The sequence below is a fragment of the Aethalodelphis obliquidens genome, unplaced genomic scaffold, assembly GCF_003676395.1.
Source record: "Aethalodelphis obliquidens isolate GAN/ISIS:26980383/991018 unplaced genomic scaffold, ASM367639v1 scaffold23, whole genome shotgun sequence".
NCBI classification, from domain to species: domain Eukaryota; kingdom Metazoa; phylum Chordata; class Mammalia; order Artiodactyla; family Delphinidae; genus Aethalodelphis; species Aethalodelphis obliquidens.
In genome coordinates, this window is record NW_020837967.1 from 24,255,341 (window position 1) to 24,268,687 (window position 13,347).

Consider the following 13,347-nt stretch of genomic DNA (forward strand, 5'->3'; position numbering starts at 1 on the left):
TTCCCATCTGATGCCCACGGGGGCTCCTTGGGCTCCCCCAGAACACATGGTGAAGGCTTGAATCTAGTGGCCTCAGAGAGGTGACTCTCCACCTGCATCTCAAACTGTCCCTACTTGATTAGCTTCAAGAAACACACGACCGTCCTGCCTTTGGAAGGAGAACTATTTGATGGGGCTGGAAAAGTGGGGAAAGGTTTCTGCTCACTTAGGGAGATGGGCTGTGCTTTCTGACGTTTATTGTTACAGAGAGCAGGGTAATGACCCCTCGGGCTGGAGGACCACCCAGGCTGCCCAGAGATGCTTGCTGACACTCCTCAACTAGTTCTGTCGTCGCAGGGACCCTCCACCAACTTGTTCTAGAAGCTGACTGTCCTGACTTGATATTCTCAGTCTCCACACTGGTGCCCTGGACCATTTGTTGTAGCTCGGATTCTCTGTGCGTGCATTAAAAAAAAAAAAAAAAAAAAAAAAGCCACCTTGCCTTCTGTTAGTGCCCTGCTGTAGGAAACAAGGACTGGGAAAGTTGGAGGAGTTGAAGAGTAGCTTTAACTTTCACAACAGATGTTTTTGCATTTATTTTCCCCCGGGGAGGAGAGGAAACGCACATTGTTCATTTGAGCAATTTCCATCCTTTTGGATGGCCCCATCCCCTTGCTGTGAAATGTGCGTAGCTTCTCAACCAAATTGTATGGGATCATCTTTCTGAAGGGAGAAAACCTAGTTTGCATACTTCAGATTGGAGGGCTGCGTTAAAGTGTGTGGAAACCAGAAACTCACACTGTCCCCATCACAGCTGACTCGGGCCCTTAGGGAGGGTGATGCTTGACGCTTAGCGGTGGTGGCAGGAGATCTAATGACACTTGTGGAAAAAAAAAAAAGTGTATATCTCATTACACAATGTTTTGAAATTCTCAGTCTTTCTGAAGTTTTCAGATCTCTCTTATGCAGGTATACCAGGGATGAAACTTTCAAAGCCCCCCTCTGCACACAGGCTGTGCTCAGGCCAGCTCCCTCGCTCGTATCAAGAAAGGGGAAGGAATCCGAATGGGGTTTTCTTTTCCTCAGCATGAAACTACCTCTGCGGCCAAACAGCTGGCGCTCGCTTCCTCAGCAAGTTCAGTTTTCCCTGGAACTCCGAGGCCAGCAGAAAACTCCGGAAACTGAAACCATGAAACCTCCAGGGTTCCCAGAGGAAACTGGACCACCCCAAACCTTTCTAAAACGGGTGATCACCGACCCAATTACAAGTCAGGAAAATGGTCTCCGGGGGAATGAGTTTTCTGAGGTCTCAGAACGTTTTCCCTGCACTGAGAACATTTGGACTCAAGATCTTGGGTTTGCATCTGGAACGGGAAAAATGTCTGGTGCCATTCTCTCCTCAGGAGATCAGAGCACAGTGGCCCACGACTGGCCCTGCGGGCTCCAGGGCAGGCGGCAAGGCAGGGCGTGCTCCCCACTCCTGTACCAGCTGCTAACTGTGCTCCATCCCATGACTCTCTGCAGCCACTCCAGCTGGACAGCCACGTCACCAGCCTTTACCGCTGGGCTGGCCTTCCAGAAGCTCAATCCCATGGACTCTCGATGACAGGGATTTTCAGTGTTTAGCTAGTCAAGTTTCACTGTTTTTCTCCAGTGGATAAAAAGCCCTGACTTCCTTTGTTTCTAATGAAAGGCAGATGGGCAGCGGATTGACCTGCTCCTTCATTTTCCCTCCGTGTGAGAGTATGGCCGAGGGCAGCCCACTTTGCCTGTCACCAGTCTGTCGGGCACTTTTAAACAAGTCACCTGGTCTCTCTGCAACGCGAGAGGAACACACACTTCTCGGTTGGGGTGCTGGGCTCTTTCCCTGCTGAGTGATGTTCAGCGCTCATAAAAGTGCCCTCGAAGCAAAGCCCTGGGTTGTCCAAAGGCCCGTCCGTCACCATAAGCAGATTTATCCCATAACACTTCAGGTCTTTAGAACTAAATGGAATAACTGCAAAAAATCTCTTTGGAATAAAAGGGAGAAGGCTCAAGTAAGAGCCTGAGCCGCGCGGTGAGTTAATGACCCCCCGGGAGCGCAGTCTTTTCCTACTTGGCAAAAGCTTTAACTCTGCTGGTGCAAGAAGCACAGCCTAGTAACTAGGCCACCAAACGGCAAGCTATTTGCTCGTCGCTCTGTGCCTTTTCCCCCCGAAATATGCATCAACGCAAGTCGTCGTTCTTGTACCGCAGCTGTGGTTAATGCCGGGTCTATCTTTCCAAATGAATCGGTGTTTAGTGAACATAAACTATGGGTTTCAGAGCTATGGGCCGGGAATGATATAACTGGAGAAGGAGTTCGCGTTTCCCGAGCACGTCCTCTGTGCTGGATACCGTGCTGACTGCTCGAGGGTCAGCTCCCGAAATGCACACAAACCCGTGGAGCAGGTGACTCGGCGTCTCCATGGACCGCGTGACCTCAGGCTGCAGCCTTCACACACGCTACCTGTCTCCAGGCGTCTTCAGCTAGTCCGATGGAGGGGACCTGCCCACGTTAGAAATCTGCTTCACTGGCTGTTCATCGACCCGGAATCCAGCGGTCGCTTAGGAAATACTAATCCCCTCTCCCGTCCTTTCCCGTCAATCCTATCTTACAGCCGTCAAGGAGGATGTATTTGGAAGAAGGACTCTTCTCCGGGTCGGGAAAGAGCAAGAGAACAATCTGTTTAAGAAGATCTTTTCCTCTACGTGGGGATTTTAAAGAGTAGGGCCTTGTCAGTTACATCTCCACAAAGCTGGGGAGAAAATGGAGTGCCTTGCTTGAGGTAAATCAAAAGAATAAAGAAATGAAAAGTAAGAGGGTAGAGCCTTTCCGTGTTTGTAAAATGTGTGCGCTCCAAAATGTTGATGGCAGGTGCCCTAGGGATTCCGGTAACGATCCTTATCAGAGTCTAAAACTGAGTCACCCCCCTCAGCATGACTCACCAGCAATGTGCTCAGAGCGTCTCAGGTTTCACACACTTGGTTGGAAAAGAGCTCATCCACCTGCTGCTAAGAGAAGCCCCCTGAAGTGGTTCCCTGGGGACGCAGGGGTGACTATGTTGCTCTGCCTTCCTGGAAGCGGCTTTTTGCTCTTCTCTTCAGGAAGGAGTTCAGAAGCCAAGAGGAAGTGCTTTTTCTGCCCTAGAACACACTGAATCAGGACTGAAACCTATTACCATTCCAGTCCCTCGGACCCATGTCCCCTGGATGAAACTATGCCAACGGTCAGCGGACGGGCTCCACGGCTGGAAGGGCGGAGGGGAGAGGTGTTGGCAGGGAGGGGCTAGAAAAGGGACTCCTGCACCGTCACACACCGGGCTTGGCCAGGTCCTTTGCAGGTCAGCACCGAGAAGTTGTTGCTCTGGGTTTTGGCCATCACTCACGTCCGTCAACCTGGGACACGTGTGGCTTTATCAGGGTACACGCTGTGTTTTTCACGGCCTTGCTGATGTCTATACATACTCAGAAGATCCTGAAAACCAAGAGCTGGCCGCCCGCTATGAGAACTGCCCCAAATCCCAGTTTCCACTGAAGGAGATTAAAGCAAGGAGCTGTTCAGGGGCTGTGTGTGTGTGTGTGTGTGCGCGCGCGCTCTTTTGTTTTTTCAAACTGGTTAGCACTGTTCAAAGCGTCTGTAGGAGGCTTTTTGCTGGGAGCGCTGGCCCTGCAGACCGCACACGGCCACTGCACCACATCCTGCCCGTCTTTCCCAGCTCCCGGAGCCAAGCTGGGAAGTCTCTCACGACCCTGAGGCTTGGCCTGAAATTGCTACAGCTGCCTTTCCTGCGGCCTGCAAAGCACACTGATCCCTGAGCCGGGGCTGCTCTGCTCGCCTATTCTTAGCCTCGCGCCACAGACCTCTCTGAGGGCTCAGGACGTGTTTCCATCGGGGCCGCACCCGGAGGAGACCCGTGTGCTGCCAGGTCTGTGGGACACCTGCACGGGGATCCCAGCAGCAGTTCGGTGTGGTTTGTTTCAACGGCCAGAAGAAGAGAAATAAACGCCCGCCGCCGGCTCCCTCCCTGTGTCCCGAGAACAAGGGGCTGAGTTTTCTCTTCCAGCTGAGCTGAGGCCCTGGAGGGCGGCTGCGGGTGGACCGTGGTCACGCCGAAGTGCCTGAGGGGCAGGAATGGCACACGCAGGACAGCCACTCACGGAGCAACGGGTCAGGCTTCAGCGCGGAGCTGCCTCCCGGCCTGCCCTCCGTGCACGCCCCCGATCTGACCATGCGCCACGGGCTCTGCAGAGCGGTGCTCCTGGCTTCTCCGCTCTGCGTCCTCAAGCCCCCGGGCAGACGCCACCACAGGCTCCATCACCTTGGAACGGTTGCTCTGTGGCTGTCACCCTCACCCGACGGGGCGACTTGAGGGACAGGGAACCACGTCTGTTCACTTTATCTGCATGTGTGCCTGGTGGTCCATGTATGAGGGGAGGGGGTGTGGCCATGAGGAAGGAGGCGTGGTTTGGGGTCGGCTTCCGAGGCACCGCCTGTGACACCCCCCCCCCCACTGCAGGGAAAGCCGAGCAAATGAACCCACGGATGACGCGCTGCGAGAGGATGTGATGATTGAAGGTCAAAACCCAGCAAATCGCCACAGTTAGCAAACATACAGCAGCTAATTCTGGTTTTACTTGTACTTTTCCAGCTTATTTGAGTTTAAGTAAGACTCTCTGGAGTGACTGCATTCATCCATTCAGGAGACCTACGGACCCTAAACCCTGGCTGGCCGGCCCAGGCTCTACATACGCAGCCTTACGTTGTAAAACGGTGAACGCACCATCTCTGACTCGTCCCCAGTGTCAGCCGTATTCAGGCCAGAACGTCATGTCCAAAATAATCAGGCGTGACGCTAGCAATGAGAAACAACGCTCAGCCGTTCACGAGCTGAGGCAGACCGTTGCCGGTCACTCAAGAGTGACGGTCCAGCAGCGACCGTGCGGTGTTCGGACCGGAGCTTGGCCACACTGCCTGCTGCACGGGGCAGAGCGGGAGGGCGGTGCCCGGCCCGGCGGGGCTGCGACCCTTCCGAGGCCTGCTTTGCGCCCAGGCCTTTAACTGTCCCCGGCCCCCACCCCCACCCCGCGCTCGGAAGCTGCTGTCAGAGCCCGGCTCACCCTCTCTGTTTACCTTCCTCGGTGGCGGGGCCTCCCTGCCCAGCACCTCCTCTGAGCTTTGACACTTCCCTAAATGCCACTTTTCTGACCTCTTCGGCGTCTCCACGTTCCTCAGCCCACAGAGCCAGGTGCCCTGGGTCCCCACGGCACTGAGAAGGGGGCTGAGACAGTCATGAGGTGTAACCTCAGAGCCAACCCCAGAAGGCGGGCTTTCGGAGCCAGGGAGGAGGTCAGGGAACCAGGTAAGCTCAGCACAAAGGGGTGCTCCCGGCCAGGGACAGACTACAGCAGAGATGCCCCAGCCAGAGTCGGCATGAGAGCAGGTGGCCGGTGCAGGCCTGACCCCGTGCCTGGGAACAGGCCCTCGGGAGCCCGTGTTACCCCTGGCCCAGGGCAGCTCCTGACATCTTGGGCCAAGAGGGGCTTGCGGACCTACTGCCCCACGAAAAGGAGCTGATTTCCACAGAGTTCTGGAAAGATCACTAGACCAGTGGTTCACCACCCAAGGGTGTAATCAGAACTATCGTAGGAGTCTTGTTTTTTCATAATCCACACGCCAGGGCCTCTCTCTGGACCTGGCAAATCCAAATCTCGGACCAGTCTGGGGTGAAGAGCAGACACATGTGACTGCCCAGGTGGCTCGGATACAACACCTGCCCCAAGGGGGACGCCTTCCCAGCCGGGCAGTTTTGAGGCCAGAGACCATGCCTTTTCGAGGTTTTTAAAATTTACTGAAGTATAGTAGGTTTACAATGTTGTGTTCGTTTCTGCTGTACAGCAAAGTGATTCAGTTATACACATGTATGTATTCTTTCTCATGTTCTTTTCCATTATGCTTTATCACAGGATATTGAATATAGTTCCCTGTGCTCTACAGTAGGACCTTGTTGTTTATCCATCCTGTACATAATAGTTTGCAGCTGCTCATCCCAAACTCCCACTCCTTCCCTCTCCCACCTTCCCTCCCCCTGACAACCACAAGTCTGTTCTCTATGTCTGTGAGGTTGTTTCTCTTTCATAGATAAGTTCATTTGTGTCATATTTTAGATTCCACATATAAGTGATATCATATATTTGTCTTTCTTTGACTTACTTCACTTAGTATGATATTCTCTAGGTCCATCCACGTTGCTGCAAAATGGCATTATTTTGTTCTTTTTTTATGGCTGAGTAGTATTCCATTGTATACATGTACCACATCTTCTTTATCCATTCGTCTGTCGATGGACATTTAGGTTGCTTCCATGTCTTGGCTATTGTGAATAGTGCTGCTGTGAACATAGGGGTGCACGTATCTTTCAGAATTAGAGTTTTGTCTGGGTAAGTGCCGAGGAGTGGGATTGCTGGATCATACGGCAGCTCTATTTTTAGTTCAGAGACCATGCCTTTTCACCTTGCACTTAGTACAGTTCCTCCCACGTAACAGACCTAAAATTGTCTTTGTTGATTGATCGAATGAATGAATATGTGAATAAATGAGTAAACACTGCCAGTGACCAAAAGAATTATTGATAATGCCAACACATCAGCGAAAGAATAGAGTTTCCCACGGTGGCTTTTAGCCCCAGCTGTAAGTCAGTCACCAGTTCCCCACTCGGAACAACAGCTAAATATGACGACGTGGACGTGGATCTTAGGGGCTTGTGTGGTTCGGCAGTATACAGTGTTGCTGCAGGAAACGAGGATTTGTATGAACGTCGCAGAAGAGGGCATACAATGAAAGAGGGCACTCCACTTAGCTCACAATTAATCGTATCATCTGAGGTTTCATTCTGGCTCTGGAAACAATGGGAACCGTAATTACATGTCTAAAGCCCCAAATGGAATCCCACAAGTGTTTGACAAGGAGAACAGAAGGATGATGGAGTGCTTCACCCATCAGCCTGACCACAGGGCAGCCCTGGTGAGTCACGCTTTCAGGCCGCGGTAGGATTTCTCATTACCCTCCATTCTTCTCCCTGAGTATCTTGAGCTCATAGCTGTGTGATGGATGTGACTCTGTTTGTGAATCCAGGCTGGCCTGCTGTCTTCCTGGATCTGACCCCTATGGAAGAGCCATGTAAATTAGCATGGGACTTGGGCCAGGAAAAATGAATCCAGGCCTCAATGCAATCAAGTAACAGGTGTCAAAGGGCAAACAGAGAGGGAAGTGTGACTGGGGCCAGGGATGCCCTCTTTTAGAGGTTTCGCTACTTACCACCTGGTGATCATTTTTTGTTTCTGTTTTTGTCACTAGAAAAGTCGCAAAATGTAAGAGGAGCTGATGGAAGTCTTTCCAAATCTGTATGGGAAGAGAAAAGAGTTCTCGCTGAAAGTGGGATTAAGGCGTTCAGGGAGGGCTTCCCTGGCACCAGGTCTGAGTGGGCCTACAGGCCGGGACCCCTCACCTTGACCTCAGCACCCAGGCCATGCCTGCACAGCGCTCGCCGCACTGGGTTGTTTATTCACGTGTTTCGTGGTGTTCGTCTGTCTCCCCCGTTGGACTGAGTTCCCGGGAGGCTGAGAATCACGTCTGTCTTGCCCACCTCTGCCCCAGTAAGTGGCACAGGCGTTGCAGGAATGCACAGAGATGCCAGATGCTACCCAGCCTCCCTCTAACGAGAGCAGGCTCCAGGGTTGGCCGTGCCCACGGTTCGCTGTGCGCCTGTCCTTCACAGAACCCCCTGCTGGCTGGCAGCTCTCACGTCCTGCTTGGGCGTGGGATGCCTTGAACACTCATCAGGTTTTCTTCTAGCTGCCCTGGCGAGCTGCCTGGTGAAACACCACCCAGAGAAACGGAGACAGAACGTAAGGAGCCCTGGCAAACTGGAGAAGGGAAGGCAGGGGCTGGGGCGAAGGGTGGGCTGGACCCAGAGAGTAGCAGGTCGCGAGAGAGCTGGGGGCCCAGAGGGGCTGGAGGTGGAGGGCAAGGCCACGTGGAGGGCAAGGAATCAGTGTAGGCTGAGCACGCTGGGGCGGAGACCCAGGCGCAGCAGCTCCCCGTGTCACAGGACCCCACTTCTCCGCCTGCAGAGCCCGTGCTGAGAGCAGTAACAGTAACTGGCGTCCACTGAACTCTCACTCTGTGTCCTCCACAGACTCTCCCCGTGGGAGTGACCGACCCAGGCTGGGGACGGGAAATTGTCAGAGCTTAGAGGTCACAGAGGTGAGGCTTTGACATCCGGGATGGTATCGTCGTTCGGGAACTAGCAGTGTCCCAAGTCTCTGTCAGTCAGTCCCCCTCCCCTGAGGTGTGATTGTGTGTCACCGCGGAACACCTGTGATAGCACGCAAGGAACAGTGGCAGAATGGCATCCCAAACACACGGCCTTGTGATATCCCAGGGACCCCAACACAGCGCTCACGGGTTGAGGTGGATCAGAGCCTGCCGTCTAGACTGACGACCACACAGACACGAAGACCTCCTCCCCCGCAAGGAAATGTAAATGATAGAATTAGCGAGTTACGACCGTCTGTAGGGAGAGAACAAGCACAGGCAGCCAGCAGTGTCCTGGACGAGGTACGTCAGAGGGGCCGCTGCCTGGGAACACGCCCTCAAAGGGTGGCGGCCTCTGAGCCTCGCCATTCTGTTGGAAGCTCTTCCTTGGAGGACAAGGATGTGTCACAAGGAAGGGGCCGGGCCAGGATGCAGGTGGACGGGCAGAAGCAGGAAGACGCGGGAGGGGAACCATCTTCCCCTACAGCAGTCGCAGTAATAGTAATGATGATGATAAACATTTAGATGCTATCTGCAGAGTGCATCTAAATGTGCAGTTTAACCTATAGGATGATCATGCTGGGAGCGGTTCTTTGCCTTGAGATAAGCACATTGCTTTAGTGACCCGTCCGAGACCACAAAGCCAATAAGTAGCAGAGAGAGAACTCAGTACCACCAGCGTAACGTCCGCCACGTGGTGACCGAGTTAATCTCGCCAGGGAATGGGATTTGGATACAAGGGCAGACCTGACGCTGTGCCCATCATCCCAGCCAGGCCCTCTCCTTCCTACCACCGGTCCTTGCCAAAGCATCTTCCTTGCTGACTCCCAGTAGAGGAAATTCTCTGTCTGGCTGTACCTTTCCAATTTATAATTCTACGTAATTTAAAATCTTTCCAATGATGGATCAGTTCTTAAAGGTTAGTCACTAGTATAAGATGTGTGGCAATAAGCACCATCTGAATGTATTGGTAACTCGCTGTGCGCAGAACAGCACGTCTAGGTGCTGGGATGGATAGAGCAGTGAAATGGGCCTCAGGATATGACTGTTCATTACAACAAAAAGATGTCATTTCAAGTTCCTGAGAGAAAAGATGGACTTTATAATAAACGACGATAGAATAACTTGTCTGTTAAAAGAAGATTCAGTTGGCTCTTTGCTGCTTACCATCAACATATAGATGCGTCAAATATAAAAATACAAAGCCACAAATGTCCTGGATAAAAGCATAGATGACTATTTTTATCATCTTGGAATGAGGGACTTTTTCATCCCGACATTATATTGATACAGCACATAATTTTAAATTTCATACAGCAGAAAATTACAAATAACATTTAAAGAGAAATAATAAACTGGGAAAAATATTTGCAAACTGTATAACAGACTAAGAGTTAATATCCTTACTGATCACAGGTCTTCTACAAATCAATAAAAGGAAACAAATAGCCCAATAAAAATGGGAAAGGAAACACATTAAGCTTTTTACCAAAGAAGAAATGCCAAACGTATAAAAATATACTCAACTCTTAATAATAAGTATAGTGACACAAATAACTATACTGTTGTGGGTGCGTGTGTTTACCTACCAAGTACAAAGAATAAAGAGACTGAGCGAAGAATGTTGCCAGCTTGCTGGGAAATGCTTATTCTCATGAACTGGTAGTTGGCACGTAAACTGACATAACTTCTGGAGAAAAGTTTAGTAACATATACCCAAATGTAAAATATACACACTTACCCTTAGCCCAAGAATTTCAATTCAAAGAATTCATTTATTTTTCTTGTGGTAAAAGACAGGTACTATAAAATTTACCATTTTAACCATTTAAAAATGTACAGTTTGGTGGCATTAAGTGTATTCACGTTGTTGTGCGCCCATCACCTCCATCCATCTGCAGAACTTTTTTCTCTTCCTCAGTTGAAACTCTGCACCCATTAAACACGAACTCCCCATTCCCCCTGCCCCCCAGCCCCTGGCAACTGTGTCCTACTTTCTGTCTCTAGGAATTTGACGACTCAAAGAATTAATCTTAAGGAGAAAATTGTCTAAGAGCAACATATACATCCACGAAAGATGGATTCATTCAAAAACCATTTCCTGAGGACCTACTGTATGCTAGGTAATAAACAAGATAGACCAGGTTACCTGATGTACGCACAAGTCGTGATCAAGAGAAGGTAGACCGTGAACAAACGTGTAAGGAATAGAGCATTGGGTTGCCATAAAGACTCTGAAGAATGTAAACAGATTTATGTGACAGTGATTTTGGGGGGTGGGTGCTTTAGATAGGGCAGTAAGAAACAATTCTCTCAAGCACTATTTATAATAGCCAACAAATCAGAAAAACTAAGCATCCGGGCAACACCCCTGCTAAGGCGTAGAATCCATCTGGCCAGATGTCAACATGTGCCAGTTCATTATAGACCGCAAGAGACTTTCTCAGAACGAACTCCCTTAATTCAGTGTGTCTTCTGTAGAGTATTTTCCTGGAGGGCAAAAGTTTCCAGCATTTGGGGGTAGAAAATAATTTAGCAGGGGCGCACGCCAGTGCTGCTTTATTCCGAGAAGGAATGTGTGGATGACAGTTTCAAGTGTTTGATGTCCAACCCCTCCTAAAACTGTAAACTAACAGCCAGACGGGGAAGAGGCTGATCTAAATCTTCTTTCTGTGGTTTTACGTTTGCTCTGGCAGGCTGAGCAACACGAAAAAAACTACAGTGCGTGCATGGGAAACATTCTTCCCTTTTTCTTGAGTAACTGACATGTTGGAGGGCGGGCGTGAGTTAGGGGCGATGGCGTTGCTGTGATACACGGACGATCGAAATAGCATCAAGGGCCCGGCCTATCCTGAGCCCAGGCAGGAAATTCAAGGGTAATATAACACTTCACCGTTAAGTAATGCCATTGGAATAAAACCATGTTTGGGATGACTTTTGGCTTTCACTTGGAATTTCTGTTTCATTCGCTTCCAGAAAGAACTTTCCCCCCTAACGTTCTTAACTTGCATTTCAAAAGTTTTTGTAGCTTTATAAATAGGATGTATACGAACTGGCCTTGACTTAAAGCTGTATGTCACAGAACATGCTGGAAAACACATCCAATCCAGGACCTCCGTTTTCACTATGGGCTCCAGGGCAGCAGCTTCAGGAAATGGAAAGCGAAAGTCACAGGTTAGAGACCTCACTCTGCTACCTATTAGCCGGGTGACCCCGGGTGGATTCTTTGACCTTGGAGCCTGTAGTAGAGGAATAACAATAGTACCCGCTCAGAGGGGTTTTGTGAGCATAAAATGCAAGAGCACGAAGGCCCGGTGCTAGCGAGCAATACAGCGCTTTCCTTCTTTCCTGGGCTTCAAAACTGAGTCGGGCATGATTGCCACAGAGTAGAAAAAGACTAAAATGGAAAATCAAAATTTATTTTTGTCTGAATAACTTGGCCATGGTTTGCTTTTCCCTGTTGGTTTTAAGCCATATTCCTCCCGTGCTGCCTCCTAGGCTGAGTTTCTGCATGATTGAAACACCATCTTCAGTTTCAAAGGAGCTCAGATGCACTGGAGCATCTCCAGATACTCGGATGGTGCAGGAGACTCAGACCCACGGCAGGAACTGGTGAAGGATCTGCAGGTATTTAACTGGGAGAAAACGCTGAGGGGACATGGGAGTTGCCTCCAAATACCTGAAGGGTAATATCATGTGGAAGAGAAATTAGATTAATTCCGCCTCTGGCTCCATAAGTGGAGACAGATTCTAGTTTTATGGATCGAAAACCTTAAAAAAAATCAGATTGTCAAGGAAACATGCTATCTTTTTTTTTTTAACATCTTTATTGGAGTATAATTGCTTTACAATGGTGTGTTAGTTTCTGCTTTATAACAAAGTGAATCAGCTATACGTATACATATATCCCCATATCTCCTCCCTCTTGCATCTCCCTCCCACCCTCCCTATCCCACCCCTCCAGGCGGTCACAAAGCACCGAGCTGATCTCCCTGTGCTATGCGGCTGCTTCCCACTAGCTGTCTGTTTTACGTTTGGTAGTGTATATATGTCCATGCCACTCTCTCACTTTGTCCCAGCTCACCCGTCCCCCTCCCCATATCCTCAAGTCCATGCTCTAGTAGGTCTTTATTCCCGTCTTACCCCTAGGTTCTTCTGATGTAGGGAATTCCAGAGGGATCCTATCCTTCACTTCGTGGGAGTCCTACAGGGAATTCTGCATCAGAAAAGGCTGGGTGAGCTGCCCTTTTAAGGTTCTTTCCAGGTCAGGGAGGCTGCAATTCAGGTAGCTACATAAATGCAACATTTTGCTGCAGGAACTTAAGGAAGAACAGCCCGGGGAGGTGTAAGGCGCACACAGGGGCACACACATTGTGCGGACGCGCGAACTTTAGCCTTCTATAACAAAAGAACGTCATGCCACGTTAGAAAAAAAGGCCTTTAACTGCGAGAAGCGAAAACGTTCATGGTTTAGCGGATCGTATTTTACAGGTTCCTGTAGACACAGGGGCCAAATGAAACCGAGCCACGATCTTAGGCATCAAATTACACTTCACTTTTACCTTTTCCCCATGTGATTCTGACATACGTGATTAAAAATGAACCCGAACCTTTGACCTACCCATTTGGGTTTAGGGTTCCCCCTCCGTTTATTTTCTCTGTTCACCTGCAAACCTTTGCTGGTCGTTTTATAGAGACTTGGTCAACTGCTTTCAACAGCTTAACATTAAAGCCACTGAGAGCATAAACAGGAAGCTGGTGTTTAGGTGGGAGTTCCTAGGAATTTTATACCACCGACCACAGAGGCCAAGAGAGAAAGGAAATAGGAAAAACAGTGTAAATACCTGGGTGACTAATGACTTAGCGCAGCTCAGCTGGCTTTTCTGAACACTTAGCAGGAAGTCCTTCCAGGGGAAACACCCTTCACATTTTTCAGGACCCCGCAAGGCACCGAAGGGCCAGATCGGGGCGTTTGCTGGTTAGCCTGCAGACTCTGCCCACGTCTCCAAAACGCCGGCTCTGTTTGCATGCGC

General features: G+C 50.1%; 1 long non-coding RNA gene across 1 annotated transcript in view; it reads left to right on the forward strand.

The window, feature by feature from the left end:
• Positions 1-13,347, forward strand: part of LOC113628431 (uncharacterized) — a 202,674-nt gene that overhangs the window by 120,980 nt on the left and 68,347 nt on the right. Inside the window, exon 8 of the long non-coding RNA XR_003436097.1 lies at positions 11,813-11,941. This is a non-coding gene — a long non-coding RNA (uncharacterized LOC113628431). The remainder of the gene's footprint in view (positions 1-11,812; positions 11,942-13,347) is intronic.